Raw genomic sequence first — 27,008 nt, 5'->3', positions numbered from 1 at the left:
GAGAGGTTGCCCCCAACCCGTCCCCATTTTTCAAGAGTCAACTGTACTTTCCATCACCTTCTACACGACTTGCTCTGCCTCTGCCAATGTCCATTTATATAGTTTTAATACATTTAATGTTCAGTGATTTACCACAATATGCCTCGGCATTAAGCATTTCATTTCAGTTTTTCTAGAGACAGTGTGCCCTTTTGGTGTACATATTAAAATCTTTATTTCATTGAAAACTTCTGTTTTACATTTAAATACTTTTTAAGTTTAATTTTTATTCCATATTTCTCATTTCCATAATCCTTCATTATTCTTCAGGTCTGATCTTTTCAGTTTTGTTTTGGTAATAATCTCATGCCTGCTAGCCACGTTCTTCATTACGTTTTCATTCAAGTGCCTCTTCCATTTGTGTTTATTCTAATTTGTATTTAATCTCTGAATTGTTTTATATTCTTCCTTGGCTTCCTGGAGCCCTAGCAACTCATAATTTGTTTCCTTCTCTGTACTGAAGTCTTTATTATGTTCTTCTTCTCTGTAGCATGTTTTATTTATTTTTAATTTAATTTTTTATTTTATGTGGGGGCATAGTTGATTTATAATGTTATGTTTTTATTATGTTCTTTAAAGCATTTGCACAGAACATTAAATGGTTCTGTGTTGTTTTTAAGAAAAAGAAAAATAACCTTGTCACTTGTTTCCTCTTTTTTTTTGTAGTAAATGAATTTATTAGAGTCCCTGCTGACCTCTTTTTTTTTTTTAACATCCTTATTGGAGTATAGTTGCTTTATAATGTTGTGTTAGTTTCTGCTGTATAACAAAATGAATCAGCTATATGTATACATATATCCCCATATCCCCTCCCTCTTGCATCTCCCTCCCACACTCCCTATCCCACCCCTCTAGGTGGTCACAAAGCACTGAACTGATCTCCCTGTGCTATGCGGCTACTTCCCACTAGCTATCTATTTTACATTTGGTAGTGTATATATGTCAATTCTACACTCTCACCTCGTCCAAGCTTACCCTTCCCCCTTCCCATGTCCTCAAGTACATTCTCTACGTCTGCATGTTTATTCCTGTCCTGTACCTAGGTTCATCAGAACCATTTTTTTTTTTTTTAGATTCCATATACATGTGTTAGCATGTGGTATTTGTTTTTCTCTTTCTGACTTACTTGACTCTGTATGACAGACTCTAGGTCCGTCCACCTCACTACAAATAACTCAATTTCATTTCTTTTTATGGCTGAGTAATATTCCATTGTATATATGTGCCACAACTTCTTTATCCATTCATCTGTTGATGGACCCTTAGGTTGCTTCCATGTCCTGGCTATGGTAAATAGTGCTACAATGAACACTGTGGTACATGTCTCTTTTTGAATTATGGTTTTCTCAGGGTATATGCCCAGTAGTGGGATTACTGGGTCATATGGTAGTTCTATTTTTAGTTTTTTAAGGAACCTCCATACTGTTCTCCATAGTGTCTGTATCAATTTACATTCCCACCAGCAGTGCAAGAGGGTTCCCTTTTCTCCACACCCTCTCCAGCATTTATTGTTTGTAGATTTTTTGATGATGGCCATTCTGACCAGTGAGAGATGATACCTCATTGTGGTTTTGATTTGCATTGCTCTAATGATTAGTGATGTTGAGCATCCTTTCATGTGTTTGTTGGAAATCTATATATCTACTTTGGAGAAATGTCTGTTTAGGTCTTCTGCCTGCTTTAGATTGGGTTGTTTGTTTTTTTTTTAATATTGAACTGCATGAGCTGCTTGTATATTTTGGAGATTAATCCTTTGTCAGTTGCTTCATTTGCAAATATTTTCTCCCATTCTGAGGGTTGTCTTTTCATCTTGTTTATAGTTTCCTTTGCTGTGCAAAAGCTTTTAAGTTTCATTAGGTCCCACTTCTTTATTTTTGTTTTTATTTCCATTTCTCTAGGAGGTGGGTCAAAAAGGATCTTGCTGTGATTTATGTCATAGAGTGTTCTTCCTATGTTTTACTCTAAGAGTTTTATCGTGTCTGGCCTTACATTTAAGTCTTTAATCCGTTTTGAGTTTATTTTTGTGTATGGTGTTAGGAAGTGTTCGAATTTTATTCTTTTATATATAGCTGTGCAGTTTTCCCAGCACCACTTATTGAAGAGGCTGTCTTTTCTCCCTTGCATATTTTTGCCTCCTTTATCAAAGATAAGGTGACCATATGTGCATGAGTCTATCTCTTGGCTTTCTATACTGTTCCATTGATCTATATTTCTGTTTTTGTGCCAGCAACATACTGTCTTGATTACTGTACCTTTGTAGTATATTCCGAAGTCCAGGAGCCTGATTCTTCCAGCTCCGTTTTTCTTTCTCAAGGTTGCTTTGGCAATTTGGCGTCTCTTGTGTTTCCATACAAATTGTGAAATTTTTTGTTCTAGCTCTGTGAAAAATGCCCTTGGTAGTTTGATAGGGATTGCGTTGAATCTGTAGATTGCTTTGGGTAGTATAGTCATTTTCACAATGTTGATTCTTCCTATCCAAGTACACGGTATCTCTCCCCATAGGTTTGTATCATCTTTAATTTCTTTCATCAGTGTCTTATAGTTTTCTGCATACAGGTCTTTTGTCTCTTTAGGTAGGTTTATTTCTAGGTATTTTATTCTTTTTGTTGCAATGGTAAATGGGAGTGCTTCTTAATTTCTCTTTCAGATATTTCATCATTAGTGTATAGGAATGCTAGAAATTTCTGTGCATTAATTTTGTATCCTGCTGCTTTACCAAATTCATTGATTAGCTCTAGTAGTTTTCTGGTAGCATCTTTAGGATTTTCTACGTATAGTATCATGTCATCTGCAAACAGTGACAGTTTTACTTCTTCTTTTCCAATTTGGATTCTTTTATTTCTTTTTCTTCTCTGATTGCCATGGCTAGGACTTCCAAAACTATATTGAATAAAAGTGGGTGGCAGCAGCAGCAGCATTAGCGTTTCATGCCCGTCTCTGGGGTCCAAGCTGATAGCCGTGGCTCACGCCCATCTCTGGAGCTCACTTAGGTGATGCTCTGCCCTCTGTGGGGACACAGGGAAGGAATCCTCTCTCCTCGCACACCCCAAAACAATGGTCTCTTGCCTCTTTGGCAGGTCCAGACATTTTGCCGGACTCCCTCCTGGCTAGCTATGGTGCACTAGCCCGCTCAGGCTGTGTTCACACAGCCAGCCCCAGTGCTCTCTCTGGGATCTGACCTCTGAAGCCTGAGCCTCAGCTCCCAGCCCCCACCTGCCCCGGTGTGTGATCCGACAAGCCTCTCAGGCTGGTGAGTGCTGGTCGGCGCCGATCCTCTGTGCAGGAATCTCTCCACTTTGCCCTCTGCACCCCTGTTGCTGCGCTCTCCTCCTTGGCTCCGAAGGTTCCCCCCGCCCAACCCCCATCTCCACCAGTGAAGGGGCTTCCTAGTGTGTGGAAACCTTTCCTCCTTCACAGCTCCCTCCCACTGGTGCAGGTCCCATCCCTGTTCTTTTGTCTGTTTTTTCTTTTTTCTTTTGCCCTACCCAGGTACGTGGGGAATTTCTTGCCTTTTGGGAGGTCTGAGGTCTTCTGCCAGTGTTCCGTAGGTGTTCTGTAGGAGTTGTTCCACTTGTAGAAGTATTTTTGATGTATTTGTGGGGAGGAAGGTGATCTCCACGTCTTACTCCTCCACCATCTTGTAGGTCCCTACCACTTATTTCTTTAAGATGGTGAAAATACTTTTTAGAATGCTTTTTTTCATGGTGTAGTTTTCCTTTGTTTTGAGTGTGTGTCATTTGTACAACTGATGCTGGTTTCATCATCATTATTTCAAATTTGAATATGAATGGCTACTAACAAAATTTTGTGTGTACATTGTTCTGGAAGTGATAATTTCTTATGGAGTTTGGCCTTTAGAGAATATTATGGGCCTTACACAGTGTTGCAGGGAATGTTGCTAACAGAAGGTCATTTGTGTATGGAGAGAAATATTTACCACTATTTTCTGATACTCAATAAAGTTATATTTCCATGAATCGATTAAAAAATGTTTAAATATTCTGGCACAAATAATATTAAAATAAATACACTAAGTATTGCTACACATTTAAATGTTGATTACAGACTTAGTCAAATGCTCTTAAATGTATCTATACAGTAAGTCCAGTATGTCAGAGATTCTCAACTCTTTCTAGTACATTTGTCATATATAAATTTTTACTATGATAATAAAACTTATTATTATTTATACACTGAAACCAATATTAAAATACCAACATTGACGACTTGTCCTATTTCTTTATTAATACTATACATGTGTAATTCTACTTGAGATTACAGAAATACTAGTAGATCCCCAAGAGAAACAGTGCAATGTCAGATCAACCACAGTTGCTAATTCTGGCCAAGACATGGGCTATAATTTTATCTTTGAAAGGGATTCACACCTAAGCCAAAATTTACAGGCTGGGTCCCTTGTAGAGTTAATATTCATTGGTAATTCAATTGGAATTTCCAAATCCACACCTGATCTCAGATTGTGTGTCTCCCTCTACTTACATGCCCAACAAGTCTTGATCTGAGAGTATTCTTCCTCAGTTTCGAAGTTACTTCATAATGCCTTACAGGAATTTATTATTAGATATTAGGTTTATGTAAATGTGTCTGCTCCAAGAAGAGCACACATTGTGTCTATGTGATCAGTTCCTGTCTCTGGATTTTCAGCTAATCTATCATCTTGGAACTCATCGCTGTATCCTCATTTGTCAGGTCGTTGTGTCTGAACACCAGTGCTGGTTATTTGTCCTGATTTTAATACAGTGCCTAACTTCAGAGAATTATGTATCTTTCCTACAGTTCCTAATGGCCAGTTTTCCTTACTTAATGGAGATACAATCTATGTAGCAACCCATAACTAAAATGAAAAGAAAATTTAAAAAATAAGAAATTCTGAATAGGTTGCCATTGTATTTAAGCATATTCTTCTGTTTGTCATCTTCTTTTATATTTATAATTAACTTTGGTACATTTTAAATTAACTTTTCCATTGGCAAGTATCATTATAGACCCAAGGCTTTTCACAGATAAAACAAGTTCCAAATAATTGTAATTATTACTCTCTTTTTCAGTGTTTCACAACTTGGCCAGTGGGAGCTTTTATAGGGCACAGCTTTGACCTTTTAGCCCTACTGTAGATCTGCTTTAAAGGCATCTTTCTTTTCTGGCAACGAAGTCTTCCAATTCATTATTTACTTTTTCCTGCCTCAAGACATTAAATCAGTTACTCACTCCAATGCACAATAATTTTGAATTAAGAAAGACTTTTAGAACTGTAGCAATTGGAACTATATTCAGGTGCTGGTCACAAGGTCCAGAAATGACATTTATTTAAACAAGTTAGGGGTCTATTTTTCTTACTCTCAGGAAGAGTTTCAGAAGTCAGCAGTCCAATATTAATTATAATATTAAATGGTTTTGCCTTCTTGTCACCCTCAGGTCTCTGCTTTGACATATGTGTTGGAAAGAATCCCTGAGCAACAATATGCCTAGAAAAGAGCATTTTAAAATACATAGAATAATTATAGCAACAATCATTCAATATTTTTCTAAGTCCGTATTTCTTCTCATTCTAAAATATTGCTTAACAATGTCAATGAATGTATCCTAGTAGAGTGGCTTTCCCCCCCCCACCATTATTGAAATATAATTGAAATATAATATTATGTAAGTTTAAGGTGTACAACATGATGATTTGATACACATATATTGTGAAATGATTGCCACAATAAGGTTAGTCAACACATTCATCACCTCACAGAATTACAATTATTTTCTGTATGATGAGAACCTATAAGATCTACTCTCTTAGCAACTTTCAAGTAGATAATACACTATAGTCACCATGCTGTACAGTTAATCCTCAGAACTTATTTACCTTATAACTGGAAGTTTGTACACTTTGACCAACATCTTTCAATTTCCTCCACCCCCCAGCACCTGGCAACCACCATTCTACTTTCTGTTTCTATACGTTTGACAGTTGTTTTTAGATTTCACATTTGAATGTTGGTCTTTCTCCGTCTGCCTTATTTCACTTAGCATAATGCTGTTCAGGTCCATCCATGTTATCACCAATGGGAAGAATTCATTCTTTTTTAAGCTGAATAATATTCCATTGTGTATGTGTGTGTGTATACATCCATTCTTCCATCCATGATAACATAGGTTGTTTCAGTGTCGTGGAATAGTGCTTCACTGAACATGGAGGTGCAGATATCTTTGAGATACTGATTTTATTTCCTTCACATATATACCCAGAGGTAGGATTGCTAGATGGTATGGTAGCTCTATTTTTAATTTTTTGAGGAACCTCTGTACTATTTTCCATAGTGGCTGCACCAATTTACATCCCCACCAACAGTGCGGGAAGGTTCCTTTTTCTCCACATTCTTGCCAATACTTGTTGTTTCTTGTCTTTTTGATAATAGCCATTCTAAGGGTGATATCTCGTTGTGGTTTTGATTTGCATTTCCCTGATTAGTGATATTGAGAATCTTTTCATATGCCTGTTGGCCATCTGTATGTCTTCTTTGGAAAAATGTCTATTCAGGTCCTCTGCCCATTTTTTTTTTTTTAATTATTATTAATTAATTAATTAATTTATTTATTTATTTATTTAGCTGTGTTGGGTCTTCGTTTCTGTGCGAGGGCTTTCTCTAGTTGCGGCAAGTGGGGGCCACTCTTCATCGTGGTGCGCGGGCCTCTCATTATCGTGGCCTCTCTTGTTGCGGAGCACAGGCTCCAGACGTGCAGGCTCAGTAGTTGTGGCTCACAGGCCTAGTTGCTCCGCGGCATGTGGGATCTTCCCAGACCAGGGCTCGAACCCGTGTCTCCTGCATTAGCAGGCAGATTCTCAACCACTGCGCCACCAGGGAAGCCCTCTGCCCATTTTTTAATTGGATTGTTTGTTTTCCTGCTATTGAGTTGTAAGAGTTTGCTAACGAGTTGTATATTTGGATATTAACTCTTAATCAATTATATGATTTGCAAATATTTTTTCCCGTTCAGTAGGTTGCCTTTCATTTTGTTGATGATTTTCTTTGCTGTGCAGAAGCTTTTTGGTTTGATGTAGTCCCACTTGTTTACTTTTGCGTTTGTTGCCTGTGCTTTGGGTGTCATATCCAAAAAAAATCATTGCCAAGACCCATGTCAAGGAAATTTTCCCCCAGCTTTTCAAACTCCTTGGTTATTATTGCTCTGTTAAGATTTTTAAAGATCTTACTAGGTTTTATGTTTCTATGAACTTTTCCATTTCTTCTAAGTTATCCAGTTTATTGGCATATAATTGTTCATAGTAGCCTCTTACAATCCTTTGTATTTCTTTGGTGTCAGTTGGATAAATGTCTCCTCTTCATTTAGAATTTGGGGTTTTTTTGTTTTCTTTTTTGAGTCCTCTCTTTTTTTCTTGGTTAGCCTAGCTAAAGTTCAATCAGTTTTGTTTATCTTAAAAACAAACAAACAAACAAAAAAAACCCCCAAACTCTTAGTTTCTTTGATTGTTTTTTCTGTTTTATTTCTAGTCTCTATTTCATTTATTTCTGCTCTCATATTTATTATTTTCTTCCTTCTACTAACTTTGGGCTTAGTTCTCCTTTTTCTAATTCCTTGAGGGGTAAACTTGGGTTGTTTGAGATTTTCTTTTTATTATTGTAGGAATTTAATGCTGTAGACCTCCCTCTTGGAACTGCTTTTGCTGTATCCCATAAGTTTTGGTATGTTGTATTTTAATTTTTGTTTATCCCAAGATACTCTCTGATTTCCTTTTTGATTTCTTCCTTGACCCATTGGTTATTTAGGAGTGTGTCATTTAATTTTCACATATTTGTGAATTTTTCAGTTTCCCTCCTGTTATTGAGGGTTTCTTTCCAGTATCTAAAATGTTTGATAAAGCATATGAAAATATATAATAGTAATTGGCTTCTAAACACTGATTCAAAAATTTGCTGATTTAAAAAAATTTTTATAATCTCTGATCTTACTGGTCTTGACTAAAGATGAGAAACTTCACCATGTGAGATATATAAGTAATTTGTTTTTTTAATTTATTTTTATAAATTTATTTATTTTATTTATTTTTTGATTGCATTGGGTCTTTGCTGCTACGTGCGGGCTTTCTCTAGTTGCGGCGAGCGGGGACTACTCTTCACTGCGGTGTGCAGGCTTCTCGTTGTGGTGGCTTCTCTTGTTGTGGAGCACGGGCTCTAGGCACATGGGTTTCAGTAGTTGTGGCACTTAGGCTCAGTAGTTGTGGCTCGCGGGCTCTAGAACGCAGGCTCAGTAGTTGTGGCACATGGGCTTATTTGCTCTGTGGAATTTGGGATCTTCCCAGGCCAGGGCTTGAACCCGTGTCCCCTACATTGGCAGGTGGATTCTTAACCACTGTGCCACCAGGGAAGCCCCTAATTTATTTTCAAATTGTTTAGTATCTCCAAGTTATATGCAGGTAATTTAGTTTTAGAAGAAAAAAAAAAGCTTGTCAGGTAGATTTACTTTTGGACCTGCTTTAAGCAAGAGTTAGAATATGTTAATCATTTTAATTAGTTGGTATGTGTTAGGCAGAATAATGTTCCCCAAAGATAACCAAATCCTAATCCCTGGAACCTATGAATATGTGACCATAAATGGCAAAAGGGATTTTGCAGATGTAATTTAGTTAAAGATCTTGAGATGAGGAGGTTATAACCATATTGTCTGGATGGGCCAATATAATCACAAGACTCCTAAATGTAAAATGAAAGCAGGAGAGTCACTTTCAGAGAGAGATTTGAAGTTGTTAAGTTGTTAGATTTGAGGATAGAGGAAGGGACCATGAGCCAAGGAATTCAGGTAACCTGTAGTAGCTGGAAAAGCAAGGGAATGATTCTCCCCTAGAGTTCCCAGAAGGAAAGCAGCCTGGTTGATACCCAGATATAAGACCCATTTTAGACTTCTGACCTCCAGAACTGTAAGATAATACATTTGTGTTGTTTTAAGCTCCTAACTTTGTGGTACTTTATTACAACAGCAGTAGGAAGCTAATATAGTATATAAACAGGAATTCTGATCAAGTTCACTGTATATTTTTAGTGTATTTAGAGGACTCAACAATCTTTTACATTATTTATTTTTTAAATAAAGCCTTAACTTTATCTAACTTTGTTTTACATAATACTAATACAGATAAGATTATATATGACATACAACAAATCAATCACTTCAGCTGTTTTACTGCACTAAGCTAAACTGTCCCAAAACAACTATACTAGGGGGAAAAAATACCTTTACCAGTTTTCTAATCAAATAACTTAATCAGCAAACATTTATAATCAATTAATAATAATAGCACAACTACCTTAATGAAAATAAGTTGCTATGTATTAACTAGTGCTATAATTTTTTCACATTTTCCAACTAAGACACCTTAAAATATTTTTAGTTTAAAGTGAACATAGTGTATTATTAATTTTAAATGAATATATAACATTCCCAAGTAATTTATTAAAACAGTGTATCAACATTCTAAGTCACTTTACCACCCTATACTAGGTTACATATAAAAGAAAATCAGAGTTGTGTAACAGAGAAGAAAGTAGCTGGGCTGCATATTTTGAATTTGCTAAAATTCTAGTTTTCAAACATTTTTGAGACTGCTTTTGTCTCCCATATCTATGTCCAAAAAGCCACGTTATGTGTTTCTCCTCTCCTTTGCATTTTCTCTGCAGTTGCCTCCGGTAATTTAGATTTATGCTTAGAACCGGTATTCAGCTAGTATTCACCTATACAACCACACAGGTGTCCATAATGACTGGTTGTTGCCTGTGCCACACTGGCTGTTAAATATTTTGTATATCACCATTCTTAAGCTTGTATATATAAACCCACAAAAAACTGATTATCTATCCATGGTGTATTCAATCTTGCCTTGTGGAAATAATGAGAGTCCAAAATGTTGGAATTAATACTATATTGATCAAGGTAAAATACTGTGAATTATTATCATATTTGGGTAGTACCTAGACCGAGGCCAAGGCAAAGTACGTCCCAGTTTGCTTCTCAAATCCAGGGTATGGGAGTCATATTAATTGCAGTGGTAAAGTGAAGCCTACAACAATTCTGCTATTCTCTAAAATTGTCAAAAAAGCAGCTAGGACCTGAAGACTGTATCATCCTCAGCTTCTCTACCAAGGGATGTGCCATTAGCAATAATTGTTATTCTTATCAGGTTAAGCTAGTTCGTGGGGAAAAATTGTACAGAAACAGAACTATGTACTGTTTTGGGAGGAAAACTTGGGGAGGGATGAGGTCACAGTATTGTATAACCTGACCATAAGAGGCAATGACATTTTTATATATGTAGAGCAAGTATACAACATCCATCAATTTGCCTAAAACTTATTTACAAAACTATGCTAATGTTTAGAGTTGTCAGAAAGTCTGTAAGTAGCACATCACTTAGATGTAAAAATGAAGCTATAGTGAATTCACTATAGTGATAATGTTCTTTATTTGTACTCTGATGCAGGGAAATGGGCATGAGTCATTTAACCCAAGATGTCTTTTCAACATAGCAAACTGAAATTAGTTTCTTGGAGTTGAGTCAAATGTAACAGGTCAAAACATCCCCACTAAAGTAGAGAATAAACTTCTGCCTTTTGCTTCTTTGATCAAAGTCATCAAAGGAAACACAAGGCTGATGGGACATTCTGAGTTATGGCATCAGCATAATCTTACCTGAGGCTATTGGTTGGCCTACACCTAAAGTCTTTGAAGTTGTTGCTATTCTTATTGGGGTCTATCCTGGACACAGGTCTTCTAACAGTTGTTAGGAGCCCTCCCTTTAGTCCTGTAAGCCCTAATAGAAGTAGAGGTCATTCTACTAATTCCAGATGTGATTTGTCACATTTAACTGCTTCTCATGGAGAAAATTCTGAAGTTAACACTGGGTTGCTACAGTCTTTTGAAAATTTTGAATGTCTGAGTTAAAATGATTATTATTGGGGGACTTCCCTGGTGGCGCAATGGTTAAGAATCCACCTGCCAATTCAGGGGACGCAGGTTCGAACCCTGGTCCAGGAAGATCCCACGTGCCGCGGAACAACAAAGCTCGTACGTCACAACTACCGAGCCTGCACTCTAGAGCCCACGTGCCACAACTACTGAAGCCCGCACGCCTAGAGCCCGTGCTCCACAACAAGAGAAGCAACTGCAATGAGAAGCCTGAGAAGCCTGTGCACCGCAACGAAGAGTAGCCCCTGCTCGCCGCAACTAGAGAAAGCCCACGCGCAGCAACAAAGACCCAATGCAGCCAAAAATAAATAAATAAATGTATGAAACAAAATGATTATTATTGGTATGTCATTGTGTATTGATGTCTGGCAGAGATCATCAACTAAAGTTGGAGCAATAGGAGGGTAGCCTGAAAGGTGGACTACCACTACAGTGGCCAAAAAGTGATAAATTGATTATGAAAAGCAATAATTAAAACCTGGTGGAACAAAATGCATCTTTATAAAGAAATTTTGTTTCCTTTATAACGACAAAGGAAAATCACATAAAATATGCAAAAGTTTTCGACGAACTGATTATGAAAAGCAATAATTACAATCCAGTGGAAAACTGTTTATTTAAAAAGGAGTCTCATGTTCCTGACGATACTGAAAGAAGGAATTTGACAGAAAGCATACCAAAGCTAGTTTTGAATTAAATTTCCAATTATTTTACCAAGAAAGTGCTTTACAGGAATCTTATTTTTAAATGTTGGCCTAAACACAGGTTACCAATACAAAATTTTGTCCCTACAATTTATAGGGCTATCTAAAGTGTTGGTTAGAGGTTCAGAGTTTATGTAGCATTTGACTTGTTTGTGAATAGTATCTGATTCATTTGAAAGGAGAGATCCTACTGGGCCTGTTTGAGATGCTTAGTAAGGAGTGCACATGACATATGCTCCTCTTTCATCTGTAGACAAACTTACACATCACTGATGTACACACAGAGACACGTACACAGTCACACCGTAGAGCTTGGTGTTTGTTCTTGTAAATTCCTAAGATGCAACATATAACACACTTTGTCAACTGAAGGAGTGATGTTTCTTTTTCTTTTCTGCAAAGAGGTGTTAGAGATAAGTATCAGTTAATGATAAATTACTGGATTTTATTGTTCCCGTCTACTATATTCTGTTTAATCTTAATTTCCTTTTATCTTGTGGAATACATCATGGATCACTTAAAAAATAGACCCAAAGGGGAACTGACATTAAATTATCACTGGTAAAATGTTGACACATCAACCTTTTCTATGAGTGTAATAGAAGTGCTCACAGACTGTTTCATTCAACCCCACCACTGAAGTTCAGATTCATTCAGTTGCTTTGCTACTGTTGATTCCCCAAGAGACCACCAGAAAACTTATTAATTAAGGAAACAAACTTAATTGGATTTACTTCGGTGAAGGAGGACACTACTATGACAGTCTTAATATTATATCAGGATAGGGTGTCAGGAGAGAATATTTATAGAGTCATGGGGTCTGGAATCAAGTGGTTTAAGGTGGGTCTTCCAAGACAGGAAACTGATGGAGACCAGCAAAGTATGGCTATAATAAGTTACAGTTGATGAACTTCCCTAGGTAGGCATCTTGACACGCGTCTTGATGAGTCAACTCTTGTTTGATAAGTGAGCTATTTGCTAACGTGAACAATCTGTTATCCTTAAAGGAGATCTGTTTGCCCTCATGAATAAACTGTCTGCCTGGCCAAATTGGCTTGTAACAATTTCTTGAAGCAAAAAGTGCAGTTATATATTGGTTTAAAAGTTTTATCTTCTAGGGCAAGAAGTTCCAGAGAACAGATATTGTAATCATGTTGACAAAGGTGGCCTCAGTTCTCAGTCTTAACTGTTAAACCATGTTGATGCAGGTGGTCCCAATTCTTACTAAAAGTTCATCATAGCAAACATCTAGAGTCTCCCATTGTGCAATACCAGTGTCCCAGGACATTAAGCTAAGTAAAGCTTTCCAGCACTGCCAAGAATCTCCTTCTGGGCCATTCAGTAGGTAAGATACTGATTGAAATCAGAGCAGGTTTGTCTTTGGAAGGAGGTAAAGATCAACAAGCTTGAGAATGTGACATGAGTTTTTATTCAAGGAAAGAATTGGTGGTTCACAGGTGAAGAATCAGCTTCTACACAGATATTATGTATTAAACTCTGCTTCATGAGATATTCCATCTTATTTCTACTCATCCATATCTTCCCAGAGAGTAAGCCCCAATGCGTTTTCTGCAGCTGCCTCAGAATCAATAATTAAGCTTTTGCACCTACTTCTAATAACCAACACTAGTTCCTCTTCTTTGAAGTCTTCCTCTATCCCACATACGCTCTGTATTCCTTCATCCCCATTTCCTCTTATTTTTGTTCCCCTATTTCCCTTACATAATAAATTAGGATGGCATTTGATCCCAAAGACTGAATCATTAGCAACTAAGAAATTATTTTCTCTCCTTTTTGTGGTAATAAGGATTTACTTAATCTTCCAAACCCTCCTAAGGATGAGGGAAAATAATTATAAATAATTATATTTATTCATCTATTGTACAAAAGAAAACCAAAACAGTTAAGTTTCTGTGATGATACGGACTGAATATTCACATCTGTAAATGCAAATTTCGTTGATATCCTGAGAACCAAGGCTTATAAAAGTTGATATTCTGAATAGCTGAGTGCTGTAAGAGGAATGTGTGTTGTGAACAGTGCCTTTACTTGATCATCATCCGTATTTTAAAATTAGTTAATAAAACATAAAGATGCAGGCAAAAATGGTAGAATTGGTGGGTATGAAATGGTCATTGTGGAGGTGTGTCTGAGCAGGAAAGAAAATGTTGTAACTTTCAGCAGATACTTGTTATATTCTGTTGGGGAGGGGGAAATTTCTCCCTCTACCACCCTTGAGTTCTTGAGGCTGAACTAATAATAAAGTTAAGACAAGACAGATTAACAGGAGAAAAAGAAACAAATTTAATTTGTGTGTACAGAGGTCTCATAGAAATAGGACTCCTATGAAGTGGTCAAAGCAGGCAGCTTTTATACTTTTTAGACAAAGAAACAATAAATTTGAGAGGAATTGACAGGACAAAGAAACTTAGGTTTGGGTGCTTAATTAGAAAGGAATTTAAGCAAAGTTTGGGCTTGGGTAGTCCATTAGTAAGGAAGTAGCAAGTTTGCGTATGCAAGCTTCTCAGCCCTGAATTCCCTGTCTCTGGGATAAGGGTGTCCTTCTACCTCCAGATACAGGGAGTGCACCTTTCACATGGGATATTTATTTCCCGCTTTCGGGGAAACAGGAAGGAGGGTCAGAGTGCCCCTCTTGCATTGGCCGTTTCTTAAGTAACTTTAATTCAAAATAATCAGTATGCCATTGAGGCATATTTTGGGGTGGCCTGCCCTAGGCCCCAATAATTCTAATCAGTACAAATTCTGTGATATAATCAGTGGGTATTAATGAAGCAAAAATAATATCTATGAAGCTTCCCAGGAAATTGAAGACTATCAGGAAGAGTAAATCCCGTTTTGTCATCAGTTTATCAGGAAATGACCTTTGGGAAGGTCATATGTACTTCAGTCCACTCATTTTGTACCCATTCATAAGGTATGCTCTGAAAGACTCAATTGTGCTTCTCCTAAGGATAGTTTTTGAAAGAGAATTATGGGCAAAGTAGCTACAATGCCAACATTGTAATCGGTTCTGATACACTATGACAGGATTCTATTAGGCTGATATATTACTTCTTCATGAATCTTAAATTAGTTTTACTTTAAAGATAGTAAACTTCAATAAAAATCATGATTCCCCATGTATCATAAATTTATGTGACAGCTGGGGACATTTCCTGTTGAAAGAATGAGTATGAATTTATTGAACATGAGTATGAATAACATTGAAGTTAATCCATTTCATTGACATTTTACAGGGAAGTGAAACAGAAAAAATATTGATAGTCATTCTTAACAATCTATAATGGAGCATAGCTATTCACTTGAATTAAAAGAAATAATAGATCTAAAAATATTATTTGTGATCCTAAAAAAATTTGCGGTAGATGACCTTTATTTAACCATGGCAATTCTACCTTCTAAATGATTCCCACTCCTCACTGTGAGATGATAAAAGTATATACATTTATTTCCCCACCTACACCAAGCTCTGGTTCCTATCAAGTTCTAGAGCTAATTCAAGCTATTTCCTACTGTATTAGTTTTCTGCTGTTGCAAAACAGATTACCACAGAGATAGCGGCTTAAAGCAACACAGTTTTATTATCTTGCAGTTTCTGTGGGCCAAGAGTCTGGGCATGGCTTGGCAGGGTCCTCTACTCAAGATGCAATCAAGATATTGGCTGGCTAGAGTCTTATGGGACGCTTGACTAGAGAAGAATCTGCTTTCAAGCTTATTCAGGCTGTTGACAGAATTAATTCGCTTACGGCTGTGTGACTGAGGTCCCTGGCTGCCTACTGGAGGACAGCTACAGTTCCCTGCCACATGGCCCCTTTCACACGCAGTTCACAAAATGGCTCTTTGCTTCTTCAAAGCCACCAGGAGAATCTCTGTCTCTGTGTCTGTCTGTCTCTCATCTGCTATGACAGATTCATGCATAACAAAACACCGTCATAGGAGTGACACCCTCTCACCTTTGTCATATTCTACTGGTTAGAATCAAGTCACAGATTCTGCCTGTACTCAAGAGGATTATATATGAGTGTGACTCATTGGGGGTTCACCTCAGAGTGTGTCTGCCACACATCTCATCCCCAAAATCAACTCTAAGGACACTACAGAGATTAAAAGGTAGCATTGATTCGAGCAAAAAAAAACAACAGCAAAAAATTAGGAAACACCTGGAGAGTCATAGGCTCCCTTGAATGGCGTGTGCGTTGAGCAGGTGTGCTGCAGCTTGGGGCAGAGAGCAGCCTGAGACAGCAATACCAGAAAATAATGGAAGGAGTATGTTAACTTCTGTTTTTACCTCTCTCTTTTACTCTGGGACAACAGCCACCAGCCCCTTAGCAAAGAATTCTGCAGCAACAGAGTAGACTACCAGTGCAGAAAATAACAGTATGGAACAAAAGTCCTGCGAGGATGAGTTCAAAATAACAGACATGGGCTAACTAGACAGTTGAGAGAGTCCACTTCTCTGTGCCTTCACACTCCAAGCCTAAAGGCCAGTGAATGATCACCTAGGGAGACCATCTCCAGCCAGCGCTGCTTTTTCTGAAGAGTTGAAAGTGAAATCCTGGCCAGAGGGGTTATTTTGTTGAGTGGCAGCAACTGGGAATGACATACAGTGCTTCTACGGTACCATATATTCTGCCTCTTTTTAAATTCACCCTGAGGAACTGCCCAAGACCTTGACTTTGACTTTATTCCAATACCAAGCAGAATGGCTGACACTACCAGGGAACATGTGCTCTCAAACCAAGTATATTAGACACCCAAAGTACAGTCACCTCAAAAGAAAGGCAACAAACCAAACAACAGGTATCATATGGAACAAAACAGAAGCACCCAAAGTTTAAGTATACTTAAATAGTTGAGATGATATAAGCAATAAAAATCATTAACAATGAAACTTCAATAAGAACCAGGTAGAAACATTTGATGTAAAATTTACAATATTTAAAATAAGAATATAATAGTTGGATAAATAGTAAGATAGACATATCTGAAGAATTACTTAATGAGTTGAAAGATGAGGTTGATGAAATCTAGATGGCAACCTGAAAGGGAAAATAAGTCAAATTATAAAACTAAAGCTGAGGGCTTCCCTGGTGGCGCAGTGGTTGAGAATCTGCCTGCTAATGCAGGGGACACGGGTTCGAGCCCTGGTCTGGGAAGATCCCACATGCCGCGGAGCAGCTAGGCCCGTGAGCCACAACTACTGAGCCTGCGCGTCTGGAGCCTGTGCTCCGCAACAAGAGAGGCCACAATAGTGAAGAGGCCCACGCACCGCGATGAGGGGTGGCCCCCGCTCGCCGCAACTAGAGAAAGCCCTCGCACAGAAACGAAGACCCAACACAGCCAAAAATAAATATAAAAATAAATAAATAAAAAAAGATTACTATTAAAAAAAAAAAAAAGCTGAGAGTGAAGTACGATAGCATTGTGAGTTGCAAAAAGAAAACTAAAAGGAAAAGAGAAAAGGTAATGTTTGAAGAAATAATGTTTAAAAGTTTCCCAGAATTTAAGAAAAACACAGACCAGAACTTTAGATTTACAGTATTTCTTGAGAGCTAAGGGGGAAAAAAAAATCCACGCCTAGACACATTATAATAATATTCACTAACACCAATAATAGATACAAATTTTAAATCATCCTAGAGTAAAAGGAAAATAATCTACAGAAGAATAAGGATGAACCATTATATCAGAATTATCAACAGCAAAATTGAACACAAAAATGAAAGAATGTTATAAAATAAAGAAAAATATGTTTAGATCAAGAATGCAATATTGAGCCTCATAGTCATTCAAATGTGAGGACATAATAAAAAATAATGTTCAAAAATGATGTCAGAATGTTTGCCAAAAGAAGAAAGATATTATAGATACACTTGGAAAAATTATAGAAGAAACAAACCCAGTAATACACTTCAATATGTAAGCGATGTAAGAATGTTATAATCCGTTAGTAGACTTTGTAGTCTTAAAAGTAAATAAAAGCTAATTCCCCAAAGGGATAAAAGTGATGTCTACAATATCAACCTAGAAATAAAAATCCAGACAAACAACGTAATAGAAACTTTCCAGAGCAAGTATAAAAGGGATATATTTAAATACCTGCCTCTTAAATATCTGATTGTTAAGGGATAAAGATTTATAGGTTTAAAACTTCAAAATGAAAAGATTTTCAGTTTGATTCAAGTCTGGGTATACAAAGTCACAAGAGTATTGCCCTCACCCTAAGAACCAGAAACTAAAGACACAAAGAAACTTATATGAACCAAGCTCCAGAGAGTGAAAAGCTCTTCTTAGCTGAAAAGAGACCCATGGCTGTTCTCATACCTAGTAGAAAGGAGGAAGAGGAATCCACCATAGTTGCGAGGTGCTGGTGAGGGGAAACTAGCTGAATTTTAATGTTGGGTGATAAGACAGATTTGAATGTGGAGGTTCCTCAGCTGCAGAGCAGCTGAACACCCATCTGCCAACTCTTTCTCCGAGGTGTTCCCTGAATGCTCAGTGGTAGTGCTCTATATACTAATGAGATTTAGAAAATATATTAAAATTCATCAGTTTCTAGAAAAACTATTATATACACAGATTGATTGCTTGATCTCTACCATAAAGCTTTAGAAAGTGAAACTGATCAATATTTTTGTAATCCCACTGATCAATATCAGAGAATATAATCAATATTTTTGAAATGCCCCTGTGGATACTTCCTGTTCTCTGGAGAAAACTACTATCCAAAATTTTCCACGGGTAATTTGTTTTATTTCACAGTTTTATAAGGTGTTACAATCTTTGCAAGTTTTTAACCTTTACATGTATGGAGTCACATAATTCTTTTTCTGTAACTTTCTTTTAAATTCAATAATATATTCATTCTTTTTGATTTGTTAGTGTTTCTCATTCATTTTCACATAGTATTCAATCCAGTGAATGTACCACAGCATGCTTATCCATTCTACTGGTGCTGATCATCTGGACTGTTGTACGTTGCCTGCTATTACAAACTATGCTACTATGAAAATGTTTGATTTTTCCTTTGTGCAAATGTTCAAACATTTATCTAGGTTATAGATGCATAAAATTGGAATAGCAGATATTTAAACTGTTTTAAAGGTGTGTATACCTATTTATGAGAGTTTCTGATGAACAATATTTTTGGCAATGCGAGATACTGCCAAACGTTTATTAAGGTTTTACAATCTTGTAAAATTATATCTTATAGTAGTTTTTTTTTAATTTTCATTACCTGATCACTAACAGAATTGAACATATTTTCATATACTTACTCGTCATGTTTTCTCTTCTAGGAAATGTCTGCTAAAAACTTTTGTTACATTTTTCTTGGAGATACATTGTTTTATTCTTATTGTTTGGCAGAAATTCATCACATGTTCTAGATTAAAATTATACTTCATTATGTATGTTAGGATTATCTTCTCCCATTTTTGGCCTTGTTTTTAAACTTTGCAGACTTGTTTTTTTAGTTATCATGCTAAAAAACACATAACATTAAATTTACCATCTTAACCATTTTTAAGCGTATACTTCTGTAGTGTTAAGTATATTCATAATGTTATGCAGTAGATTCCTAGAACTTTTTCATCTTGCAAAACTGAAACTCTGTACCCATTAAACATTAATTCCCCATCGCCTCAGCTCTTGGCAACCACCTCTCTACTTTCTCTTTTTATGATCTTGCTACTTTAGATACTCATGTGAGTGGAATCATGCAGTATTTGTCCTTTTGTGACTGGCTTATTTTTCTTAGCATAATGTCCTCTGGGTTCATCCATATTTTAGAATGTGACAGAATTTCCTTTTTTAAGGCTGCATAATATTCCATTATATGTATATATCAGATATACATTGATATCACATTATCCATTCTTCCTTTAATGGGCATTTGTGTTGCTTTCATCTCTTGGCTATTGTGAATAATGACGCAGTGAACGTGGATGTGCAAATAATTGAAATCCTGCTTTCAATTCTTTTAAATATATATCAAGAAGTACGGTTGCTGGATCACATAGTAATTCTATTATTAATATTTTGAGGACCCTCCATCATGTTTTCCACGATGGTTGCACCATTTTACACTCCCACCAATAGTGTATAAAGATCCCAATCTCTCCGCATCCTTGTCAACATTTATTATTTCCTGTTCTTTTGATAGTGGCCATCCTAGTGTGTGTGAAGAGATACCTCATAGTGATTCTGATTTGCATTTCTCTTGTGATTAGTGATGTTGAGCATCTTTTTGTATGTTTTTGGCCACTTGTGTCTATCTTCTTTGGAGAGTTCTTTTTTTTTTTTTTTTTTTTTTTAATGTGGCTGTGTCAGGTCTTAGTTGCGGCACGCAGGCTCTTTCGTTGCAGCATGCGGGCTTCTCTCTAGGTGTGGCTTATGGGCTCCACAGCACATGGGCTCAGTAGTTGCAGCGCATGGTCATTCTAGTCGTGGCATGTGAGCTCTAGAGCATGGGCTCAGTAGTTGTGGTGTGTGGGCTTAGTTGCCCCGTGGCATATGGGATCTAAGTTCCCCAACCAGGGATCGAACCTGCATCCCCTGCATTGGAAGGCTGATTCTTAACCACTGGACCACCAGGGAAGTCTCCTTTGGAGAGTTCTTTACCTATTTTTAAATCGTGTTGTTGTTGAGTTGTATGAGTTCCTTATATATTCTAGATATTAACCACTTATCAGATCATGATTAAAATAAGTATTTTCTCCCAATCTGCAAGTTGTCTTTTTATCCTGTTGATCATTTGCTTTGGTTCATAGAAGTTTTTATTGAATAAGTATGATTTAGTCCCATTTGTCTATTTTTGCTTTTGTAGCCTCTGCTTTGGTGTCATACCTAAGAAATCATTACCAAATCCAATGTCATGAAGTTTTTCCTTATATTTTCCTTATATTTTCTTCTAGGAACTTTATAGTTTTAGATCTTACATTAAGGTCTTTAATCCATTTTGAGTTAATTTTTGTATGTGGTGTAAATTAAGGGTCCAATTTCATTTTTTTGCATGTGGAAATCCAGTTTTCCTAACACCATTTATTGAAGAGACTGTCTTTTCCTCATTGTGTGGTCTCAGCAACCTGGTAGAAGATATTTTGACCATATATCCAAGGATTTATTTCTGGTCTCTTCATTCTTTTCCATTGGTCTATATATCTGTCTGTATGCCTGTATGACATTGATTTGGTTATTGTATTGATAGCTTTGTAATATGTTTTAAAATCAGGACGTGTAAGGCCTTCAACTTTGGTTTTCTTTCTCAAGATTGTTTTAACTAATCAGAAAACCTTGAGATTCCACATGAATTTTAGGATTTTTTTTTACTATTTCTGCAAAAAATGTGATTGGCATTTTGATACAGATTGCATTGAATAAATAGATTGCCTTGGGTAGTATGGATAATACAAATTTTAACAATATTGTCTTGTAACTGATGAATATGGGATATCTGCTCATTTATTTATATGTTCTTTGATTTCATTTAGCAAAGTTTTATAGTTATCAGTATACAAATCTTTTGCCTCCTTAAGTTTATTTCTAAGAATTTTATTCTTTTTGATGCTATTGTAAGTGGAATTGTTTTCTTAGTTTTTTTTCAGCTTGTTCATTCTTAGTGTATAGACATGAGACTAATTTTTATATTGATTTTGTATCCTGAAATTGCTGAAAATGTTTATTAGTTAAATAGTTTTTTGGTGCAATCTTTTTAGGGCTTTCTAGATATAAGGTCATGTCATCTGCGAACAGAGCTCATTTTACTTCTTTTCCAAGTTGGGTGCTTTTTATTTCTTTTTCTTGTCTAATTGCTCTGACTAGAACATACACGTGGTGAGGGTGGATATCCTTGTCTTTTTTCTGATCTAGAAGAAAAGTTTTCAGTCTTTCACCATTGAGTATGATGTTAGGTGTGGGCTTTTCATATACCGCTTTTATTATGTTGAGGTGATTTCTTTCTGTCCTGCTTTGTTGAGAGGTCTTATCATGAAAAGGTATTGAATTTTGTCAAGTTTTTTTCTGCATCAGTTGAGATGACCTTGTGGTTTTTGTCCTTGACTCTGTTAATGTGGTGTATTACGTTGATTGAGTTACATATGTTGAACTATCCTTGCATCTCAAGGACAGATCCCACTTAACCGTGGTGTATGATTCTTTTAATGTGTTATTGAATTTGGTTTGCTAGATTGTTTTTTTGTTTTGAGGATTTTTGAGTCAATATTAATCAGGGATATTGGTCTGTAGTTTTCCTTTCTTACTGTGTCTTTGGTTTTCCTATCAGGGTAATGATAGCCTCATAGAATGAGTTCAGGAGTACTCTCTCCTCTTCAATTCTTTGGAAGAGTTTGAGGAGAACTGGTGCTAATTCTTCCTTAAATGTTTGGTAGAATTCTCCAGTGAAGCCATGTGATCCTGGGCTTTTCTTTGTTGGGTGTTTTGATTACTGGTTCAATCTCCTTAGTAGTTATAGATTTGTTCAGACTTTTTATTTTTTCATGATTCAGTCTTGGTAGGTTGTACGTTTCTAGGAATTTGTCAGTTTCTTCTGGGTTATACAATTTTTGACATATAATTATTCATACTATCTTACACTCCTCTGTATCTGTGTGGTATCAGTTGTAATTTCCCCTCTTTCATTTCTAATTTTAGTTATTTGAGTTTTTCTCTTTTTTTTCTTTGTTATTCTAACGGTTAGTCAGAATAGGGTCAATTTTGTTGATCTTTAAAAAAAAAACTCTTGGCTTCATTTAGTTTTTCTACTGTGTTTATAGTCTGTGTTTTATCTCTGCTCTAATATTTATTGTTTCCTTCCTTCTGCTAAATTTGGATTTAGATTGTTCATCTTTTTCTACTTCCTCGAGGTATAGATTTGGATTGTTGACTTGAAATCTTTCTTCCTTTTTTTTCTTTTTGGTAAGCATTTATAACTATAAACTTCCCTCATAGTACTGCTTTTGTTGAATCCCATAAGCTTTGTTTTGTTTTGTTTTCATTTGTCTCAAGATATCTTGGGAAATGTTCCATGTGCACTTGCCAAGAATGCTCATTCTTGCTGTTGTTAGGTGGAATATTCCAAACATGTTTGTTAGATCCAATTGGTCTATGGTGTTGTTCAAATCCTCTGTTACCTTATTGATTTTTAGTATGGTTGTTCTATACATAACTAAAAGTGGGGTATGGAATTCTCCTATTATTATTGTGTTGCTGTCTATTTCTTTTGTATTTCACTGATTTTTTTGTAGTGTTAAGTTTTAATTCCCTTCTCATGTCCCTTTGTGTATATTCTAAACATATTTTCTTTTTGGTTACCATTGCAATTACATAAAACATATTAAAGTTATAACAGTATATTTTAAAGAGATAACATCTTAATTTAAACCACTATAAAAACTCCTTTAAATGTTCATACCCCTCTCCCCCAGTTTATGTTATTGGTGACACAAATTACCTGTTTTATATCACATATCCATTAACACAGATTTATAGTTACTTTTTTTGCATTTAAAAAAATTTTTCTATACTGAATTTTAAAGTGATTTATATAGCTATATAACTATACTACAGGATTCTATAGTTGTCTATATAGTTACCTTTACTGGGGAGTTTTACATTTTCATGTGGTTTTGTGCTGCTGGTTAGCCTCTTTTCATTTCAATTTGAAGGTCTCCTGTCATCAGAAAAAAAGCAAATTAAAAACACAGTTCATTATCATTACACATATATTAAGATGACTGGAATTTTAAAATCTGATAATAGTAAGTTTCAGTAAACATATACAGCAGCTGGACCTTTCAGACTTTGCTGATGTGAATGTAAAATGGTACAACAACTTTAGAAAACAGTTTAACAGTTTCGTATAAAGTTAAATATAGATTTAACAGTGATTCAGCAATCCCACTCCTAAGTATTTACTTAAGAGAATGAAAATATGTCTACCCAGAGACTTGTACTTGAATGCTCGTGGCAGCTTTATTCTTAACAGTCAAAAAATGTATAAAAACATTCTGATACTTTCAATTTGCTATTTCTATGCTATTGAACAATAAAATGTAATGAACTATTATGTACAACAAAATGAATGAAAGTTAAAAGCATCTTGTTTGATCCCATATATATGAACTTCTAGAAAAGACAAAATTACAGTTACAGAAAGTGTATCAGTAGGTACCAGAGACCACTGGTTTGAGGAAGGGATTGACTTCACATGATCACAATAGAATATGTTGGGCTGATGGAGATGGTCTATATCATGATTTTGGTGGTCATCTCATAACTAAATACATGTCAAAACTCACTGAATTGCACACATAAAACTGATGAATTGTATTGCATGTAAACTAAATCTCCATAGATTTAATTTTAAATTTAAATATAGAAGTGACTTTTTTTAAATTAATTTTTATTGGAGTATAGTTGATTTACAATGTTGTATTAGTGTCTTTTTTATTTTTTATTTTTTTTTATTGGGGTATAGTTGCTTTACAATGTTTTGTTAGTTTATACTGTACAGCAAAGTGAATCAGCTATATGTATACATATATCCCCTCTTTTTGGATTTCCTTCCCATTTAGGGCACCACAGAGCACTGAGTAGAGTTCCCTGTGCTATACAGCAGGTTCTCATTAGTTATCTATTTTGTACATATTAGTGTATATGTGAGACATATTACCAAATATATGACAAACTTTGAATTCAAAAAAATCTCAGAAAGTTATACTGAAAATTTAAAAAGGGAAGAAAGAAACATTTGCATATGTGGATGTCTGGCATACCCTAGATTCATTTACCAAATTCATGCCTTTTGGTAATAGCTAATGGAAAATAGCTTACTAGTGTCCTATGCACATTAGAAACTTTGAAAGTTAATGAAGAGTTAATTTATTTTTAATAATACAATTGGAGTGCTTAGGTTGAATTTATAAGTTTTTAGTATATGTTATGTTAATAACAAATAGAAACTCATCAATTAAGTGCAAATGTTCAATTTGGTCTTATAGACAGTTATGCTACACAGTTATCTAATAGGCAATTTAAAGTTAATATGTACCAAATACAACTCTTTAACTTCTTGATATGCAAATCCAACAATATGTATGTTCCTGGTTATTTAGGAGTAGTTCTTAATTTGGAAGTCCTCCTTAATTTCTCTTTATTCCTTACCCACTACATAGAATTCGTCAACATATTTGGCTAGGTCTACTTTAAAATTTCCTCTGAATTGTGTCACTTCTTATAAGCTGTATTACAACAACCATAGTTTCAATCCCAATTAGCTCTTGTCTGAACAATTTCAATAGCTGTCTAACTGGTCTTCCTGCATTCAATTCTTGTCCCTCTATAGCCCATTCTCTACAAAATCGCCACACTGACCTTTTAAAAACCTGAATTTTAGATTACTCCTGTTCTCTCCATATAACCCACAATGTTTAGAATAATATCCAAGAAGTTTCTCAAGATTATAATGCCCCTTATATCATACTGTAAAGTGGTTCCTTTTTTATTGCTAAAAAGAGCAAAACTCAGTGAGCTTGCTTTATTAAAAGATTTTAGACTTTAGAAATATGAACTTGGCCTTAAATTGTTATATACACACACACTCTCTCTCTTTCTTTAATTCACTTAGTATATGTACTGTACTTATAACAGTACCTGGCATGAATTATATACCAAATAAATATGAATTAAATGAAGAAATGAATTAATGAATGGGAACGTCATTACATATAAGTCTGAATTTGGTAAGTTTATCTCTTATTTAGTGAACAACAAATTACCTAACACAATTAGTTTAATTTAACTTATCCTAGTATTTATGCTATAGAATGATATAAGATGATTCTATATGTATCGTGTTGTGAACACATCATCATCATCATCATCATCATCATCATGCCAGAGTACTTCTCCATAAGGATTTTATAAAGAGAGTGAAATAAGAATAACAGTGTAGGCCAAATTACAAATTCCTGAATTGTATACACATGTTATACATAAAATCACAAATATAGTTTTTCCCATCCTACCTAGTCCTCATTAACAAGCCCCTCATATCATTCCTGATTCCAGACAGTAATCAAACAACAGCATCATGGAGCGACCTAGGGTTTAGGATAGGGAAAATTCACGAATCCATTCACGAACTAAAGCATGAAGCTGAGAATGATTCATTATCTAATCTATGCAGTCAGCAGTCTCCATGTTTACTGTGGGAAACTGAGGCCCACTGAGACCCTTTCAGGTATCTGTGAGGTGGAAACTATATTCATAGTAATATTAAGATGTTATTTGCCTTTTCACCCTCATTCTCTCATGAGTGTAGTGTGGAGCTTTCCAAAGGCTACATGAAGTGAGATGTTACAACAAATTGGACACAGAAGCAGATATGAGAACTCAGCTAGCCTATATTAAGCTGATAATTCAAAAGATTTACAAAATTGTAAAAAAAAAAAAAATTGCCATTCTTTTTACTAAATTCTTTGCGAAGGTATATGTAATTTTTCGGTTAATATGTAAAGTGCTTATTAGTATCATTTTAAATGAAGTAATGAGTATATATTTAAAATTTATGTTTTAATTTCTAATATGATGAATATTGATAGATATAACCCATATAAACAAAAGCTCTTCGGGATCCTCAATAACTTTAGGTTTATAAAGCATCCGTGAGACAACATAGATTGAAAAGTGCTATGTTAAGAGAACCCTCAAAAATTCTGGAGAACGGATACATGTGTATACATGTATATGTATGGCTGAGTCCCTTTGCTGTGCACCTGAAACTGTCACAACATTGTTAATTGGCCATACTCCATTATAAAATAAAAAGTTAAAAAAAAATTCTTTGTTTTTCTATGACTTACTCTCCTTCCATCTCTACTTCCATCAGCACAGGGAAATAATACCACATTTGGTTATTAAGTGAAAATAAGATAAAGAATGCAAAAACCTCATAGCATAGTGCTCAAGAAAAGCTAGCTATTATTATTGTTGTTGTTGTTATTGTTATTATATTATTAGTAGAATCATGGTTTAGAATAGGAAAGCATTATTTTAAAATCACAGTTAAGATATGTGCCTACATAGTTTGACTAAAAGCAGACCCAAAGTGATCTTTAGCCAAATCTACTCTTTTTCTACATAATATCAAGTGATATTTTTTGTTTTTTACTTCAAACAATTTTGGTTAAGTAGATATAGCCTTAAATTACAAATACAGCAAAAACAAACAAACAAACTTTAACATGAATCTAAAATGCT

At 35.5% G+C, this 27,008-nt stretch overlaps 1 pseudogene across 1 annotated transcript in view; it reads right to left on the bottom strand.

Annotated features, from left to right (window-relative positions):
• LOC309621136 (ferritin light chain pseudogene) overlaps nt 1-27,008 on the bottom strand; it is a 36,108-nt pseudogene extending 9,100 nt beyond the window's left edge. Inside the window, exon 1 of the transcript in view lies at nt 1-27,008. This exon is cut by the window's left edge and continues 9,100 nt beyond it. The product of the transcript in view is annotated as a ferritin light chain pseudogene (transcript).

Source organism: Balaenoptera borealis (assembly GCF_965194805.1).
Source record: "Balaenoptera borealis genome assembly, chromosome: X".
Taxonomy (NCBI): Eukaryota; Metazoa; Chordata; class Mammalia; order Artiodactyla; family Balaenopteridae; genus Balaenoptera; species Balaenoptera borealis.
Note: the sequence above shows the minus strand (reverse complement) of the source record. Positions and strands in the feature narration are given on the sequence as shown.